The 19,501-nt window shown below is 41.1% G+C and overlaps 1 pseudogene; it reads right to left on the bottom strand.

The window, feature by feature from the left end:
* Positions 1–16,626: 16,626 nt before the first annotated feature.
* On the bottom strand, positions 16,627–17,183 carry LOC113894789 (annotated as a pseudogene).
* Between the last annotated feature and the right edge of the window lie 2,318 nt (positions 17,184–19,501).

Below are 19,501 nucleotides of genomic sequence, written 5' to 3'. Positions count from 1 at the left end.
TAAAAACTGACCTTTTCCAGTCCTGTGGCCACTGCTGAATTTTCCATATTTGCTGTCATATTGAGTGCAGCACATTCACAGCATCATCTTTTAGGATTTGAAATAGCTCAACTGGAATTCCGTCACCTCCATTAGCTTTGTTCATAGTGATGCTTCCTAAGGCCCGCTTGACTTTGCATTCCAGGATGTCTGGCTCTAGGTGAGTGATCACATCATCGTGTTTATCTGGGTCATGAAGATCTTTTTTGTATAGTTCTTCTGTGTATTCTTGCCACCTCTTTTTAATCTCTTCTGCTTCTGTTAACCATTTCTGTCCTTTATTGTGCCCATCTTTGCATGAAATGTTCCCTTGATATCTCTAATTTTCTTGAAGAGATCTCTAGTCTTCCTCATTCTATTGTTTTCCTCTATTTCTTTGCATTGATCACTGAAGAAGCTTTCTTATCTCTCCTTGCTATTCTTCGGAGCTCTGCATTTAAATGGGGTATATCTTTCCTTTTCTCCTTTGCCTCTAGCTTCTCTTCTTTTCTCAGCTATTTGTAAGGCCTCCTCAGACAACCATTTTGCCTTTTTGCATTTATTTCTGGGGGGGATGATCTTGATCACTGCCTCTTGTGCAATGTTACAAACCTAATCCCTGTCCATAGTTCTCTATCAAATCTATCCTTTGACTCTATCACTTCCACTGTATAATGGTAAGTATTCTTGGTTGGCAGGTTTTCCTTTTAGATTTTTGAATGTATCATCGTATTCTATACCGGTCTACAATGTTTCTGCTGAAAAATACACTAATAAAATGTAGTGATAGCTTTATGGGATTTCCTTATATGTGAAGTTTCCTTTCTCTTGATGCTTTCAAAATTCTTTTTCTTTGATTTTTGACAGTTTTATTACAATGTATCTTAATGAAATCCTCTTTGGATTGAACTTGAAGACCTATGAGCATCATGTGCATAGATGTCAATGTATATCCTCAGATTTGAGATACTTTCAGCTATTCTTTCTTTAAATATGCTTTGTTCCTTTCTTGCTTTTACTTTATGGACTCCCATCCTGGTAGGCTGCAGTCTGTGGGGTCGCTAACAGTTGGGCACAACTGAGCGACTTCACTTTCACTTTTCACTTTCATGCATTGGAGAAGAAAATGGCAACCCACTCCAGTGTTCTTGCCTGAAGAATCCCAGGGATAGGGTAGCCTGGTAGGCTGCTGTTTATGGGGTCGCACAGAGTTGGACATGACTGAAGTGACTTAGCAGCAGCAGCAGCAGCATAATGTGTTTCACTGGATAATCCCCAGCAAAGTCCATATGTTTTATTTACACATTCATTTTTGGGGGGAATTTTGATCTCTTTGTTGAACTTGTTTGTGTATTGTTTTCCTGATTTTATTTCATTTTTTTTCTCCTCTCTCTTGTAGCTTCCTAAGCTTCCTTAAGATGATTATTTTTAATTCTTTGTTCAGCAGATCTTCAATCTCCATTTCTTTGTAGACAGTTACTATAAGTTATTTTGTTCCTTTGGTGTTACCATTTCCCTTGATTTTTTTCATGTTTCATGTAGACTTGCCCTTTTGTTCACACATTTGCTGGAACAGTCATCTCTTCCAAACTTTATGAATTGGCTTTAATAGGGAACGATCTTTATCTACCAGGGGGTGTGAGGGAAGGGTGTGGCGTGTCCAACACTGGGGAGGGTGTGGCAGCGTAGTCTCCATGCCCGTCTGTCAGCAAAGCTCCAGGGCTGGGGTGTGTGCTCTTGCTGCAGAGCTCATGCTCTGGTGTCCTAGGCACAGGCATTCGTGGACTGGCTGGCTGCTGAGTCAGGATTTATGGCATGGGCAGAGCAGCCACAGAGCTGAGCTCTTGAGTGTGGACATGCGCAGTGGCTGCAGCCTCAGACCTGGGGCATGTGCAGGATTGTGGGCTGGAGAAGGCCTGGTCCTGAGGTGGTGTAACAATGGCTTCTTCTTGGGAGTGGGTGAGCATGCAGCAATGTCCCCCTCTCCAGGGATCCACCGCGGTGATGGCTGTCATCGCGTCAGTGGCAAAAGCTGCTGGAGCAGGCCACTGGGCTTGACACTGATGAGCTCCGTGGAGCCCTAAGCTGTGAAAACTAGAGGGTGTCTGCAGCTGTCAGTTGTCACCAGGGCCACTGGAAACCAGTGTGGCACCTGATGCATGGCCGATACTGACAGTCTCCACATCTCTGTTTTTGCTCCTAAAATCAAATTCCAGGAACTGAGAATTCCACAAATCTTAGTTATGCTGATCTCTCCAGAGATCTTGGTTTGCAGTTACTCTTTTTCTTTCCGCACTGTGTTACTGCAGGTCCTTATTGTACTCTCGAGTCCTCCCAGGGTTATTTTCATTCATAAATAGCTGTCTCATTGTTGGGTTTGAAGGAGGAGCAAAGGCTTATATGTCCTTCTCCATCATCTTGCTGACATCTCTCAAGAAAGCCACTTCTCTTCCTACTTTGCTGAGACTTATTGTCATAAATGCGAGTTGATTTTTGTCAAATGCTTTTTATGCAACTAATTATGTTTTAAAACATTGATATGATGGGTCACATTAATTTTCAAATGTTGAAACAACCTTGCATATTTGAAATAAACCATTTGATTATAGTAAATAATTTTTACTGAGTCATTGGGTTCACATTGCTAATATTGTATTGAGGATGTTTATATTTATATTCATGAGGGATATTGGTCTCTAGTTTTCTGTTCTCATAGTGTTCTGGCTTTGATATTACGATAATGCTAACCTCATAGAATGTGTTAGAATGTGTGCACTCTGCTTCTGTTTTCTGGAAGAAACTATGGAGAATTTGTATTTTTCTTAAGTGTTTGGTAGAATTCACCAGTGAAATGGGTCTGGCACTTTTTTGTGTGACTTTTTGAATTATGGATTCAGTTCCTTTAATACATACAGCTCTATATAAATGATCTGTTTCTTTCTGTGAGTTTTAGTAGTTTGTGTCTTTAAAGGGAAAAGTCATTTTAATCTTTGTTATCAAATTTGTGCACAGAGAGATGTTTATAGTTTCCCTTTATCATTCTTTTGACATCCATGAGATTGGTAGTAATGACTCCTTTTTCATTTATGATATTAGTAATTGGTGTCTTGTTTTTTTTTCCCTTTGTAAAGGCAATGGCACCCCACTCCAGTACTGTTGCCCGGAAAATCCCATGGATGGAGGAGCCTGGTGGGCTGCAGTCCATGGGGTCACTAAGAGTCAGACACGACTGAGCAACTTCACTTTCACTTTCTACTTTCATGCATTGGAGAAGGAAATGGCAACCCACTCCAGTGTTCTTGCCTGGAGAATCCCATGGACCGAGAAGCTTGGTAGGCTGCAGTCCATGGGGTCGCACAGAGTCGGACACAACTGAAGCAACTTAGCAGCAGCCACAATAGCTCTAAGAATCTCTGAGTTTTAAAATTTATTTCTATCCAGGAAATCATTATTCACCTTGTCAAAATTTCTTTTATTTTAAAAATAAGCTTCCTTATGGTTTGTATTGGAATGGGTACCTCTTGATAAGATGCACAGTTCTTCAGATACCATTTTGTTCCAGGGTAAGGAGCATCCACTAGAGATGGATTCTAGACTCACACTTTCTAATCTACAGCAAATTAAAATCCCACTTAACTGAAGAAACATCACAAATAACCCTAACGCTTTTAATAAAGTGTCAGGGCATGTTTTTTTAGACTATATTCATTAAGTCATTTTCAGTCCTACTTTCTGGCATATTAAATCTTAGTGTAAAATATCTTCCCATGCATGCCTCAAAATGTTTGAAATTGTCTAAAGAAAAAAATAGTCTAAAAGTTTGTACAAATCCAACAATCTGTTGGTACATATATCTTACCTTTGTAAGTCTGTCTACTTGTAAAGTTTATTATACCTACATGCAAAGAAAATTTAATATCTTCAACTGGAAACATTGAACCACTGCCTTAATTCTCTTCAGATTTTTGGATTTCAGTGAATAATTATGTTATTATGCTAGTTGGGTGGTAATCTGCTTCCCAAAGTAAAGAACTAGATTAAAACTTGATTATCCAAATAAAATCAAAATGAATAGTTAGAAAATATGATTTAAATTCTCTTAAACCTCATGGAGGATGGGGCATGTAAAATGTGAAATCATCATATCGTCATACATAGTTAATTTTAGAACGGTGCCACTATATTAACACATGTGTTTTGTTCTGTTTCTACAACACAGGTAATGTACTCATGAAGCAAGTCTGGAATCAGAAAGAGATTGAATCATGGTTTTGATATCACTAACTCCGTAGTCCTAGACAAATTACTCAGTTCTGTCTAAACCTAAATTTTATCATACATAAAGTGGTAAAGTGAGTAATTGGTTTTAATGCATAAGGACATTTTTATTATAAGGTAAAAGAGATAACAGACTGAAAGACAAAAGAGATCTGGTCTATAAACCAAGAAGATGGAATAGATGGAGCAAAATCAATAATGGCAGCAGCAACAACAACAAACCCAACGTAAACAGCAATCCAAAAAAAAATTTAACTGAGAAGTATCCCTGCCTTAACGTGGAAGCTCATACAGAGTTTCAGAAATACTAAAGTCATGACAGCTCCCTCTTTGTCTATAACTAATATATACTAGTCTATAACTAATATATCACTAAAGTCTGGTTTTTTTTTTTAACTTTTTCCTTTATATTGGAGCATAGCTGATTAACAATGTTGTAATAGATTGAGGTGGACAGCAAAGGAGCTCAGCCATACCATCCATATGCATGTGTTAGGTCTCCCCCAAACTCCCGTTCCATCCAGGCTGCTACATAACACTGTGCAGAGTTCCTTGCGCTATATATATGGTAGGACCTTGGTTATCTATTTTAAATACAGTAGTATGTATATGTCAATCCCATGCTCCCTAACTGTTAGTATCTCTTCCCTCAATTCCTCAAAAGTGGGGAAGCAAATAAGTGTTGGTTGATATAGAAATGAGATAATGGATGCAGTGCATTTTAGATGAGTGCCTATAAATATTCATGATGATGATGACGTTGCTGATCGTAATGATGATTAATTGACTATGTTCAGACAAAAAACAAGTACATTTGCCTACCACACTTTAGTGGTGACCCTTGTTAAAACATTGAAATCTACATAGCAGACTATAAAACTCATTGGTTTAAACATTAAATTGGATGGTTTTAGTGTGTTTACAGAGTTGTGCATCACAACCATTGAAGTTTAGAATATTTTATCATCCCCAAAAGAAACTTCATTTATATTAGCAGTCATTTTCCTCGCCCCACTCCCAACCAAAGTCCTAAGCAACCACCGATCTGCTTTCCGTCTATATAGATTTGCCTATTCCAGATATTTATATAAAAGAAATCATACCCTTTGTGATCTTTTGTTGTTACTGTTCATTCGCTCAGTTGTGTCAGACTCTTTGCAACCTGTGGACTGCAGCATGCCAGACTTTCCTGTCCTTCACTATCTCCCAGAGTAGTTTGTTCAAACTCATATCCAGTAACCAACCATCTCATGCTCTGTTGCCCCCTTCTCCTCCTGCCTTCAGTCTTTCCTGGCATCAGGGTCTTTTCCAGTGAGTTGGCTCTTCACATCAGGTGGCCAAAGTATTGGAACTTCAGCATCTGTATTCCAATGAATATTAAGGAGTGATTTCCTTTGGATTGACTGGTTTGATCTCCTTGTTGTCCAAGGGACTCTCAAAAGTCTTCTCTAGCACCACGGTTTGAAAGCACCAGTGCTTAGGCTCTCAGCATTTATGGTCCAGCTCTCACATCCATACATGACTACTGGAAAAACCATAGCTTTACCAGATGGACCTTTGTCAGCAAAGTGATGTCTCTGCTTTTTAATATGCCATCTAGGTTTCTCATAGCTTTTCTACCAAGGAGTAAGCATCTTTTAATTTCTTGCCTGCAGTCACCATCCATAGTGATTTTGGAGCCCCCCAAGATAAAGTCTGTCACTGTTTCTGTTTTTTCCCCATCTATTTGCCATGATGGGACCATATACCATGATCTTAGTTTTTTGACTGTTGAGTTGTAAGCCAGCTTTTTCACTCTCTTCTTTCACCTGCATCAAGAGGCTCATTAGTTCCTCTTCACTTTCTGCCATAAGGGTGGTATCATCTGCATATCTGAGGTTATTGATATTCCTCCCGGCAATCTTGATTCCATCTTGTGATTCATCCAGCCTGGCATTTCACATCATGTACTCTGCATATGTTAAATAGTCAGGGTGACAATATATAGCCTTGACATCCTCCTTTCCCAATGTGGAACCAGTCCATTGTTCCATGTTGCTTCTTGACCTGCACACACGTTTCTCAGGAGGCCGGTCAGTGACTCTGGTATTTCCATCTCTTCAGAATTTTCCACAGTTTGTTGTGATACACACAGTCCAAGGCTTTTGTATAGTCAATAAAGCAGAAGTAGATGTTTTTCTGGAATTCCCTTGCTTTTTCTGTGATCCACCAGATGTTGGCAATGTAGTCTCTGGTTCCTCTGCCTCTTATAAATGCAATTTGCACATCTGGAAATTATTGGTTCACATACTGTTTAAGGCTAGCTTGGAGAATTTTGAGCATTACTTTGCTAGCGTGTGAGATGAGTGCAATTGTGTGGTAGTTTGAACATTCTTTGGCATTGCCTATTTTTGGGATTGGAATGAAAACTGACCTTTTGCAGTCCTGTGGCCACTGCTGAGTTTTCCAAATTTGCTGACATATTGAGTGCAGCACTTTCACAGGATCATCTTTTAAGAATTGAAATAGCTTAACTGGAATTCCATCACCTCCACTAGCTTTGTTTGTAGTGATGCTTCCTAAGGCCCACTTGACTTTGCACTCCAGAATGTCTGGCTGTAGGTCAGTGAGCACAGCATCATGATTATATAGGTCATTAAGATCTTTTTTGTACAGTTCTTCTGTGTATTCTTTCCATCTCTTCTTAATCTCTTCTGCTTCCGTTAGGTCCTTGCCATTTCTTTCCTTCATTGTGCTTGTCTTTGCATAAAGTGTTCCCTTGGTTTCTCCAGTTTTCTTGAAGAAATCTCTCGTCTTTCTCATTCTATTGTTTTCCTCTATTTCTTTACATTGTTAACTTAAGAAGACCTTATCTCTCCTTCCTTTTCTCTTTAACTCTGCATTCAGATGGGCATATCTTTCTCTTTCTCCTTTCCCCTTCACGTCTCTTCTTTTCTCAGCTATTTGTAAAGCTTCTTCAGACAACCGTTTGCTTTCTTTTTCTTGGGAATGGTTTTGGTCACCACCTCCTGTACAGTATTACAAACCTCTGTCCATAGATTTTCAGGCACTCTGTCAATCAGATCTAATCCCTTGAATCTATTTGTCACTTCCACTGTGATATGGGATATGATTTAGGTCATACCTGAATGGCCTAGTGTTTTCCCTACTTTCTTCAATTTAAGTCTGAATTTTGCAATACGGTGTTTATGACCTGAGCACAACCTGCTCCCAGTCTTATTTTTGCTGACTGTATAGAGCTTCTCCATCTTCGGCTGCAAAGAATATAATCAGTCTTATTTTGGTATTGATCATCTGATTTTGGTGTTGGTCATCTGGTGATATCTATATGGAGTCATCTCTTGTGTTGTTGGAGAGGGTGTTTGCTATGACTAGTGCATTCTCTTGGCAAAACTCTGTTAGCCTTTGCCCAGCAGCATTTTGTACTCCAGGGCCAAACTTGCTTGATACTCCAGGTATCTCTTGACTTCCTACTTTTGCATTCCAGTCCCTTTGATGGCAAGGACAATTTTTTTCTCCCCCCTTCAGTGTTCTAGAAGGTGGTGTAGGTCTTCACAGAAATGTTCAACTTCAGTTTCTTTGGCGTTAGTGTTTGGGTCATAGAGTTGGATTACTGCATTGTTGAATGGTTTGCCTTGGAAGTGAACTGAGATTGTTCTGTTGTTTTTGAGATTGCACCCAAGCACTGCATTTCAGACTGCTTTGTTGACTATGAGGGCTACTTCATTTCTTCTAAGGGATTCTTGCCTGTAGTAGTAGATATAATGGTCATCTGAATTGAATTTGCCCATTCCCATCCATTTGAGTTCACTGTTTCCTAAGAGGTAGATGTTTGTTCTTCCCAACTTCCATTTGACCATGCCTGATTTACCTTGATTCATGGACCTAATATTCCAAGTTCCTATGTAATATTATTCTAAACTATTCTATTTAGAATTTAAATATTCTAAATGTTATTCTAATATTATTCTGGACTTTCACCACCAGTCACATCCACAACTCTTGTTTCCGCTTTGGCTCACTCTCTTTATTTCTTCTGGAGCTGTTTCTCTTCTTTTTTCCAGTAGCATGTTGGACACCTACCGATCTGGGGAGTTCATCTTTCAGTGTCATAATTTTCACACTTTTCATGGGGTTCTCAAGGCAAGAATGCTGAAGTGGTTTGCCATTCCCTTCTCCAGTGGACCACATTTTGTCAGAACTCTCCATCATGACCTGTCCGTCTTGGGTGGCCCTATATCACATGGCTCATAGTTTCATTAAGTATACAAAGCTGTGATCCATGTGATCACTGGTTAGTTTGCTGTGATTGTGGTTTTCGTTCTGTCTGCCCTCTGATGGATGAGGATAAGAGGCTTGTGCAGGCTTTCTAATGGGAGGGATTGGTTGTGGGGAAAACTGGGTCTTGCTCTGGTGGGCAAGTTCATGCTCAGTAAATCTTTAGTCCAGTTTTCTGCTGGTGGGTGGGGCTATGTTGCCTTCCTGTACTTTGGCCTGAGGCCACCTCTTGCAAAAGACTTCTGTCAGCATGCTGCACCTCCCAGGACTCCTGTTGCCTGTGCCCCGACCCTTCGGCCAGCCCCTGTTGGCTCACACCGCCACTGGAGACTCCCAAAGCTCACAGGAAAGCCTGGCTCAGTCTCTCAGGGGGTCACCCTCCTCTGTCCTGGGTTCTGGTGCGCACAAGGTTTTGTCTGTGCCCTCCAAGAGTCTCTGTTTCCCCGAGTCCATGGAAGTTCTGTAATCAAATCCCACTGACCTTCAAAGTCAGATTCCCTGGGTTTCTCCGTCCCTTGCTGAATCCCCAGGTTGGGAAGTCTGTTGAGGGGCCTAGAATTTTCACAACAGTGTGAGAACTCCTTTTGTATAATTGTTCTTCAGTCTGTGAATCGCCCACCTGGCAGCCCTATGGTGGGGCTAATGGTGACCTTCTTCAAGAGGACGTATGCCTCCCGCTGCCTCTCCCAGAGTCCCTGTTGCCGTGGCAGCCCCCTGCTGACTTGTGCCTCCACAGGAGACCCTCAGATACTCACAGGCGGGTCTGGCTCCATCTTTTTGGGTGGGTAGTTTCTCCTTTCCCTGGGTCCTTGTGTGCACAAGATTTTGTTTGTGCCCTACAAGCGTCTCTGGTGAGTATTTTGTTGTTTAATTGCTCAGTTGTGTGCAACTGTTTGAGACCCCATGAACTGCAGCATGCCAGGCTTCACTGTCTTTCACTATTTCTTAGAGTTTTCTCAAACTCTCCTTTGAATCAGTGATGCCAGTCAACTATCTCGTCCTCTGGTGGGTATGAAGTTTGATTTTAAATGTGATTCTGCCCCTCCTACCATCTTGTTGTGACTTCTCCTTTGCTCTTGGACGGGGGGTATCTTTCTTTGGTGGATTTCAACATTCTCCTGTTGATCGTTGTTCAGCAGCTAGCTGTGATTTTGGTGTTCTCGCAGGAGAACATGAGCACACGCCCTTCTACTCTGCCATCTTGTTCTTACCGCTCTGCTGTGGTCTTTTGTGACTGGCTTCTTTGACTTAGGCTTATGTTTTCAAGGTTCCATGTTGTAGCATCGATCAGCACTGAACTCCTTTTCATTGCCAAGTGATATTCCTTTGGGTGGATACACCACGTTGTATTATCCACTCATCAGTTGATGGGCATTTGGGTTGTTTCCTCTTTGGTACTATTTTGAATATTTGTGTGGACATATGAGTCATGACCATTTTTAAGAGGAAATTCAAAATTTCCCTTTGATAAATGTGAAGAAGCACTGTCCAGATGCCTTTTGAAGAAAAATTTGCCACTCAGTTTGTGGAAAGTGTGATTACCAGACAATCTGATAATCTGTCAGCTCCTTCAAAGTCTGCCTCGTTGGCAAAGAAACCCCTCACTTAAGTCCATGCCCTTCCCAGGGCAGCCCACATAGAACAACTGACCAGAGAAGGAATACAAAAACCAGGCATTTCAGTTCAATGTGTGACATCTTGACAGGCCACGTTTGCTCAAGAGTTTCTGGTCTGCTTGGCCACGGTCTGCTGGCAAGTCCATTGTAGTTTCACTTCTTCCTATCCCCAGATCTATGTCCTCTCCTTTCCTTCATAGCTGTTGGTTCCTAATAAATAAATATCTTGTGCTCCAGCTCCATCTCATTGTCATTTTCTTGGCAGTCCAACCTGGCAGATTCTGGATGGGGATGTTATTGAGAAATAATGACAGTGATCACTTGATGATGAAGATCATGAGTCCTTCCTATCTCCGGTCCATTGATTCCAGGATCGCTTTCAAATCATAAAACTGAGATATTCTGAATGGTGCCATTTTATAATCCTTGGTTAAAAGTAGAATTGAGAGATTTCAGATAAAGAGATCCTTACATATCTAATGGCAATGTAAATAAAAATGAACATCAAAACTACAAAGCAAAAATAGACCCTGGAAAATTCAAAGGATAAATCTGAGAATGGACTGACTTGGTTAAACATTTGCAGATCCTATGGAACAGTCCTTCACAAATTCAATACTGCTTGACTCCTCAAACTTCCTAACCTTAGTTCTATTGATCCAGATGATGCTAATTAGATATTTACCAGGAGATAAAAATGTAAAGATTATCTGAACTTGTCTTAGAGTCTTGTACTGCTTCACATAGGGCTTCCAGTTCAGTTTGTTAAGAAACAAAATGAAGATTTTAGACAACTAACTGTTTACCTGCTATTGAATATATCTCATGTATGAAAAGGGATTTCTTCCTGCATTTGTGAACATGCTTTATCTATGAAACAAACGCCATATCCTTGATTTAGTTGGAACATCTATTCTCCCCTGAAGATCTTATGTAAGGTGGGTGAGGGAGAGAGAAACACTGATAAGCAATTCAGTTCAGTTGCTCAGTCATGTCCGACTCTTTGTGACCCTGTGGGCTGTAGCATGCCAGATTTCCCTGTCCATCACCAACTCCCAGAGCTTGCTCAAACTCATGTCCATCGAGTTGGTGATGCCATCCAACTATCTCATCCTCTGTTGTGCCCTTCTCCTCCTGCCTTCAATCTTTCCCAGCATCACAGTCTTTTCAAGTGAGTCAGTTCTTCACATCAGGTGGCCAAAGTACTGGAGTTTCAGCTTCAGCATCAGTCTCCCAATGAATATTCAGGACTGATTTTCTTCAGGATTGACTGGTTTGATCTCCTTGCAGTCCAGGGGATTCTCAAGAGTTCTCCAACACCACAGTTCAAAAGCATCAATTCTTCGGTGCTCAACTTTCTTTATAGTCCAACTTTCACATCTGCTCATGACAAAGTAGTGTCTCTGCTTTTTAATATGCTTTATATGCTGTCTAGGTTGGTCTTTCTTCTAAGGAGAAAGCATCTTTTAATTTCATGGCTGCAGTCACCATCTGCAGTGATTTTGGAGCCCAAGAAAATAGTCTGTCACTGTTTCCATTGTTTCCCCATCTATTTGCCATGAAGTGATGGGACCAGATGCCATGATCTTCATTTTTTGAATGTTGAGTTTCAAGCCAGCTTTTTCACTCTCCTCTTTCAATTTCGTCAAGAGGCTCTTCAGTTCTTCTTCATTTTCCGCCATAAGAGTGGTGTCATCTGTGTATCTGAGGTTATTGATATTTCTCCTGGCAGTCTTGATTCCAGCTTGTGCTTCATCCAGCCCAGCATTTCTCATGATGTACTCTGCCTCTAAGGTAAATAAACATCAGTTCAGTTCAGTTCAGTTGCTCAGTTGTGTCCGACTCTTTGCGACCGCATGAACTGCAGTACGCCAGGCCTCCCTGTCCATCACCAACTCCCCGAGTCCACCCAAACCCATGTCCATTGAGTCGGTGATGCCATCCAACCATCTCATCACCAGTAGCATATTGGGCAAGTTAAATGCGAGTTTAAATAATTCAGATAAGCAATTAGCTATCTGAATTTCCTAGACAGGGTAGATATCCCAGGAAATGAAGTAAGGGGTTGCCAATAGCCCTTAACATGGACAGTGGGCTGTTAGTAGATCTGAGATACCACAGATTTTATTATCTTTACAAGCATTTTGCCATCAATCCCATCTTGTTAATATGCAGTCTTATTTTTAACTGCTGTGCTCTTTTCTGTGAGAAATTGTATATCTGTTCAACTCAAGCAAAGTCAGACTGCTTTAGGAAATGTGAAATCCAATTGACTAGTACATTTCAGACTAAATATAGTCAAAACTGGCTCTTTATTCCTGCACTTGTTTAGTTTACAATTCACATTTGGGTTTTATCTCCTCAGTAACCACATTTTGTTAGAGGTCTCTGGAGCCTGAGTCTATTTTGTTTATTGGATTTCTTCCAGAGCTTTGTTTTGAGACACAGAGATAACTTTTGTCCAAGCAGCTGGGAACTAACTCACTGTTGCCCATTCAGTGTGTCTTCGACCTTAGAGGACCCTCTAAGATGCTCTCCACTCGCACGTGTATATGGCAGCTCTCAGCGCCATCCTGGATAGACTCCCTTTTGCTTAGCTTTTCTGTCCTTTTACCAAATAGTTCTATGTTGTAATGTTTTTGAGAATGAGATCATGTTCACATGAGCTCTTTAAAGATGCTCCTAGCTCTTCATAACTTCTGTTGACAAGTTATTAGCCTCTCCTTTCATCCTAATGAAGAGTCTTGCTGCTGCCATCTCAGTCCACAAGACGGTGTCTTTGGAGCCAGAATCATTAGGAAAGGCTTCCATACAATAATACTGGCACAGTTGCTGTATTAGAGATTATAAAATTTTAGAGTGTCATCTTTGCAAGAAAAAAAAAATGTGGCTTCAATTAACTGCTTGTGCTGAAGGTTGCCTATACATTTTTGTAGGGGGTGGGTAGGGGAAAAAATTGCTAGTTTGAACTTTGTATTTTCTATGCTGTGTGTCTGTATTTAACCCTGGGAAAGTCTGATCACTAAATAAGGATATTGGACTAATATTTGATATTTAGTCAAATATCCTTATTTAGTCAAATTTGAGCTGAACAGTTGCATTTTCTTATGGTCTCAGTTCAGTTCAGTCGCTCAGTCGTGTCCGACTCTTTGCGACCCCATAAATTGCAGCACGCCAGGCCTCCCTGTCCATCACCAACTCCCGGAATTCACTCAGACTCACGTCCATCGAGTCAGTGATGCCATCCAGCCATCTCATCCTCTGTCGTCCCCTTCTCCTCCTGCCCCAACTACCTCCCAGCATCAGAGTCTTTTCCAATGAGTCAACTCTTCGCATGAGGTGGCCAAAGTATTGGAGTTTCAGCTTCAGCATCAGTCCTTCCAAAGAACACCCAGGACTGATCTCCTTCAGAATGGACTGGTTGGATCTCCTTGCAGTCCAAGGGACTCTCAGGAGTCTTCTCCAACACCACAGTTCAAAAGCATCAATTCTTCGGTGCTCAGCCTTCTTCACAGTCTTATGGTCTAGCTCCGTCTCTTTCATGTATCTTCTTTTATTTAACAACATACCTACTGTTCCAAAAGCCACAAAGTTGCTTCTGAATGTTCCTAACTGACTCCTGTCCTCACAAAACTGTTACTGGGCTTCCCATTTCCTGTCCACTCAACCCTCCATTTCAGCAGCAGCAAGACACAGTCTCTCTTCTAACTCCAAATCCCTTTCGAAGAGGCATATTCAATTGGGAACCCTTCATGATAACAACCTTGTTTGTCCTTCAGAGATAAGTGTATGTTTAAATCAACATTTTCTTCTAACAACCAGGTGCCTCTGCTTCTTTAAAGAGCTTGGATTATGTATTTAAAGGGTTAATGTAGCTTTCTAGAGTTGTGGGTTTTGTCTTGTTTTTTAGTTGACCTTTCCTTCATCCAATGCAAAGTTGAGATTTGGAGTTATTTGCCATAATTCTCACTGCCTGGCTGCCCCATTTTACTCATTTGTTGAACTGAATTCTCTTTTTTTTTTAATACCTGGTTGTTAGCAGACATAAGGGCTATACCGTGTTAATGAGGCCAAAAACAGTGACTCATCCCTTGTCTGGAAGTACTGATTTTACCCTCCCGGAATTGAGAGCAGAGACCTCTTTAGTCAGAATGAGATGATCAGTCTTGCTGCTATGGTGATGGAAGCCTGTTTTCATAGGCAGGCAGACCTGGATGGCACTGCACCATCCCCCTGGGGAGAAAACACTGCTGCCAGCAGCTCCACCCTGATCCCAGGCGGTTTCAGGAACCAACTGCTTACGCCGGCCGGCGAGGGCTCTCGATTTGCGAGTCACAGCAGTATTAGGTCAGGCATGTCTGGAAAGCTGCTGTGTCAGCCTTACACTTTTAAAACTGTGCCTGAGTAAATTTCATTTTGGTATTACTTTCCAATCACTCTTATTTTAAAAAATGACTTACTCATGAAGTTGCTTTTTATTGAAAAAAGAACATCTTCGAGCACAACTCTGAAAAAGCACCTGTATAACCCTCCACTTCTATCACCAACCCCTGGGCAACTAAAAGCTACTGTGTGAGAGCCTCATTGGTAATTATTATTATTATTAAGTAGATATTTGTTGAGAACCTACTATTTGCCAGGACATAGTAGTAATGGTTTATGTCTTAGAGATATTCACATCTAGTTATTAATAGCAAAAAATCTTAAAAAAAACCCTTTTTCCTTATGTCAAAAATATCTTAGTGTAGAGCATTTGGAAAATTCAGAAAAGCATAAACTGTGACAGGAATTATCAGTAATACCAGTATTCAGACATGTTTATTAATATTTTAATCAATATTCTTCCATGTTTCTTCTATTTATATGGATGGTGGTTGTTAAAACAATGGCATGATTATTCCATACATATGTGCTTATACTGCTTTTGAAATGAATGTATCAAATGTTGCTATTGATACATATTTTCCATCTTTTATAATTAGCCCCATGCATTAGTTAGAACAATACTACCTACTATTATAAATATTGGAGAAGGAAACAGCAACCCACTCCAGTATTCTTGCCTGGAGAATCCCATGGACAGAGGAGCCTGGCAAGCTACAGGACATGGGGTCGCAAGAGTCAGACACAACTTAGTGACTAAACCACCACCACCATTATAAATATGCTACCACATCTCAGTGGCTTAACCCAAGAGAAGTTAATATCTACATTGCCTGTCAAACCACAGTGAGAACCTCTGGTCTGTGGGCAGCTTTTCAGATGTAGACTCAGACATTTAGGCATCTTCCCTTGTGACTTGGCCTTTCTCTAGAGTTCAAAAATACTTTTCCTTCAGTACCAGAGGAGAAGGAGAACATGGAGAATGCACATCTGTTTCACAGATTTCCACTTTGAAAGTAAGCTGCCTCACTTCTAGTCTCATGGCATTCACATTCCTGGGACCAGTCCCAAGGCTTTACCTACCCTTGCAGGAAGATGGGAAATGTGGCCTCCAGCTGGGCAGCTGTTTCACAGTGATGATTCTAGGCCATGGAAGGGAAGCCCAAAATTTGTGATGATCAGGTTAAGTGTTTCCTGCTTGTTCCACCCATCTGGGCAGCCAGTATCCACATTCGAACTTCTTTCTAAACACAGAATATCCCTACTCCCTCCCCAGGGAATTTTCAATCAAAGCATCCCCCACATCTTAGATCTCTGGATGAGGAATGTCTTCTTCACAAGTTTTTACGTTGTTCCTGTTGGTCTGGCAACATTTCAATTAAAAGCCACTCCCTGGCACCCATATCATGGTAGAGCGGGTACTGGTTAGCTAGGATAGTGAGAACTGAGACCTTGTGTCAGTGGGACTTAACTAAGCATTGTGGGCCACAGTTTTGTTGTCCGTTCCAGGAAGACTCTGACCTGGAAAGACGTGGGTGTAAATCAAGAAGTAATTTGATGGTTTGCTTTAGGAAATTCCCACAGATTTTTTGTTAAGATATAATGGTCTTGTCACCTGGGTAAATAGCTCAAATGTTGTAACATCTTACATATCAAGGATGTGCTTCGAGATCTGCCCTTTCACTGACATATACCTCTCCTAGACTGACCTAGCACCACTGTGCCTTGTCTCAAGTACTTCTTCACCTTGAATGACCTGCCCTAAACCAATTGATCCCAAACTTTGAAACCTATCAATATCCCACTTCTGACTTCTCCCTCCTGAGACACTCAAAACCTCCATTGAGGTAATCGTCTTTTTTTTAACAGAAAAAAAATTGTAACATTTATTCACAATGCACAAGTTAAGATGAATAAAACAGCTGGCACTGGCATCTTTCTTCTGAGTTGGATTTATAAAAATATTAGTGAGTTCAATTTGCTGTATTTTGCTGTTTCATTTGGGGAATGATGAAGAGAGTCTTTTATAATTATAAAGCTTGAAGCTTTGATGTCATTTATCACAGTATCATCTGGAATTCTGAAAATGTACTGTCTGGGACAACTTGGACATTTCTGGACTTGACATTTGAAAGAAGTTGGGTAACCAAATATCATATTGGTATCTTTTTCATATGTATATATCCTGTCATTCAAGAAATGGAGTTTATCTGCAATGTCACTGCCAAATAAAACCAAAAACAGTCTGGAGGTATAACGATGCTGAGCCAAGAGCAAGTATGATTCCTTTTTCCTCCAAGACACATACCAACCATAGGTTTCTGCTGTGAGGGTTACCTGAAGAGTGCCTTCCTCTGGGTTTCAGTAGTCCCATTCAGGAAAATCCAGGAACTTCCTGAGACAAGCAGGGAGTTTGTCATTGGAAGTTTTCCTGTGCATGGCCTAACACTGCTCCTTTTCCAGAGTAACCACTTCTGAGCTCATAGCAATAGTTCTGAAGTCAGGCAAAGAGGTCCCCAGAGGCTGGAAGAGGAAGTACAGATAAAATACTGGTGCCGACTGGGTGTGTTCACCCATTAGGTTCTTCCGTAAACTTGGATTTTCTTCCATGGCTGTAATACCATGTGGTTCACTTTTCAGTCAATAGTAAATGATACTGAAGCAAGTAATTAAGTCCTTTGCTTTTCCATCATCAGAATTAAGTCCTCACCAAACCAGGGAAAGCCCAGACGCTAGAGCTGGGGTGATCAAGGGTTTGGAGTGTATAGATCTTGAAAAACTAAGAGTCCCATGCTAGCGTCTTTAAGTTCATCTGGGCCTCTCATCTAGCCCACAGATATGTTGTGGTTGCCTGGCCTTTCCTGGCCCCATGTGGAGCTCCGGCCTCACGCACACCACACCTAAGTTTCCCAGCTAAGAGTGCAATGCACCGGAGCAAGGTCCTGGACGCCCAGCCCTGGTGCTCGCCCTGCGCCCAGGTGTTCCGTGACTACAGCCAAATTCCGGCGTGGCAGGATGGCACCAGTGATGACCGCTTTTACTGCAATAAGATCTGAAAATTTTAGTTTTGTTTTAACAGACCTAAAAACACTGGGGCATTCAACGATTCAGAGGAAAAATGGGAGTCACACAGCAGTCCCTGCTCCCTGGCAGAGTTGAAATCATGCTGAGTTTGTGACATTGTGAAGTCCCTCTGTGCTGGCCAGGGGGTGGGTGGGAGGTGAGGGAAGTGTCTCTTGATTGAATATGGAACCAGCTCTCTGGAAGCAATTCTACTGGTGGAAATAGCCATGATGGAGTGAATGTTGGAGAATGTCCTTTGCCTCTGTTCAGCTTGCTGTTTGTGTAAATTTGGGGGTTTGAGGATAATGCTTAAAACATTCAGCAGGATTTTTTTTCATGGGCACTGAACTATTATTTTTTTTAATTTTTATTTTATATCGGAGAATAGTTGATTTACGTAATGATAGTTTCAGATGTATACATAGTGATTCAGCTATGTGTATACATAAGCAAGTCGCCTATAGACAAACGAGGTCCATTCCAAGAGTGTGTTTGTAAGTCCAGTTTGTTCATAAGTCCAACAAAATTTGCCTGAGTACCAAACTTCTACAGATAATGCCAGAAACATGAACTAACTTAAGTGATTGGACTTTGTGAATGCGCTTTTATGTCTTAGAAAGTTTATCGCTTGAAGGTTCATATATGGATAACTTACTGTATCTGTTCTTTTTAAGATTCTTTTCCCTATAGGTTATTACAGAGTTTTGAGTAGAGTTCCCTGTGTTATACAGTAGGTTTTTGCTAATTATCTATTTTATATATCAGTTCAGTTCAGTTCAGTCACTCAGTCGTGTCCAACTCTTTGCGATCCCATGAATCGCAGTATGCCAGGCCTCCACCATCTCCCGGAGTTGACTCAGACTCACGTCCGTCGAGTCAGTGATGCCATCCAGCCATCTCATCCTCTGTTGTCCCCTTCTCCTACCACCCCTAATCCTTCCCAGCATCAGAGTCCTTTCCAATGAGTCAACTCTTCACATGAGGTGGCCAAAGTACTGGAGTTTCAGCTTTAGCATCAGTCCTTGCAAAGAACACCCAGGGCTGATCTCCTTCAGAATGGACTGGTTGGATCTCCTTGCAGTCCAAGGGACTCTCAGGAGTCTTCTCCAACACCACAGTTCAAAAGCATCAATTCTTCAGTGCTCAGCCTTCTTCACAGTCCAACTCTCACATCCATACATGACCACTGGAAAAACCATATATAGTTGTGTGTATATGTTAATCCCAACCTCCTAATTTATCCCTCCCCTGTACCTTTCCCTTTTGATAACCTTAAGTTTGTTTTCTAAGTCTGTGAATCTGTTTTGTAAATAAATTCATTTGTATCATTTTTTTTTTTGATTCTACATGTAAGTGATATCTAGTGATACTTGTTTTTCTCTGTCTGACTTCACTAGAAGAATAATCTCTAGGTCCACAAATGGCTTTATTTCATTCTTTTTTACGTGTGAGTAATAGTCTGTTGTGTATGTACCGCATCTGTATCCATCCCTCTATCAAAGGACATCTAGGCCGCTTCCATGTCTTGGCTACTATGAATAGTGCTCCTGTGAACACTGGGGTGCATGCATCTTTTCAGATTCTGGTTTTATCTTGTTATATGCCCAGGAGTGGGATTGCTGGATCATATGGTAGGCCTATTTTTAGTTTTTTAAGGAAACTCCATACAGTTCTCTATAGTGACTGTACCATAAACAACATTTTAATTCAGCATTCTGGGTTCTTTGACAGTATAACTTCCTCCCACCATAACTTAAAGTAGCTTCCTGTTCCAGGCAGTTTCATAGATGAGAACGTACGTCTAAACATTTATCCCAGACCTCATTCTCTGGTATGCTTTATTTCCTAGCTTTCTTGCCCCACAT

The sequence above is a fragment of the Bos indicus x Bos taurus genome, chromosome 6 (genome assembly GCF_003369695.1).
Source record: "Bos indicus x Bos taurus breed Angus x Brahman F1 hybrid chromosome 6, Bos_hybrid_MaternalHap_v2.0, whole genome shotgun sequence".
Taxonomy (NCBI): Eukaryota; Metazoa; Chordata; class Mammalia; order Artiodactyla; family Bovidae; genus Bos; species Bos indicus x Bos taurus.
The sequence above is the reverse complement of the archived record's forward strand: the minus strand, read 5'-3'. Positions and strand labels throughout refer to the sequence as shown.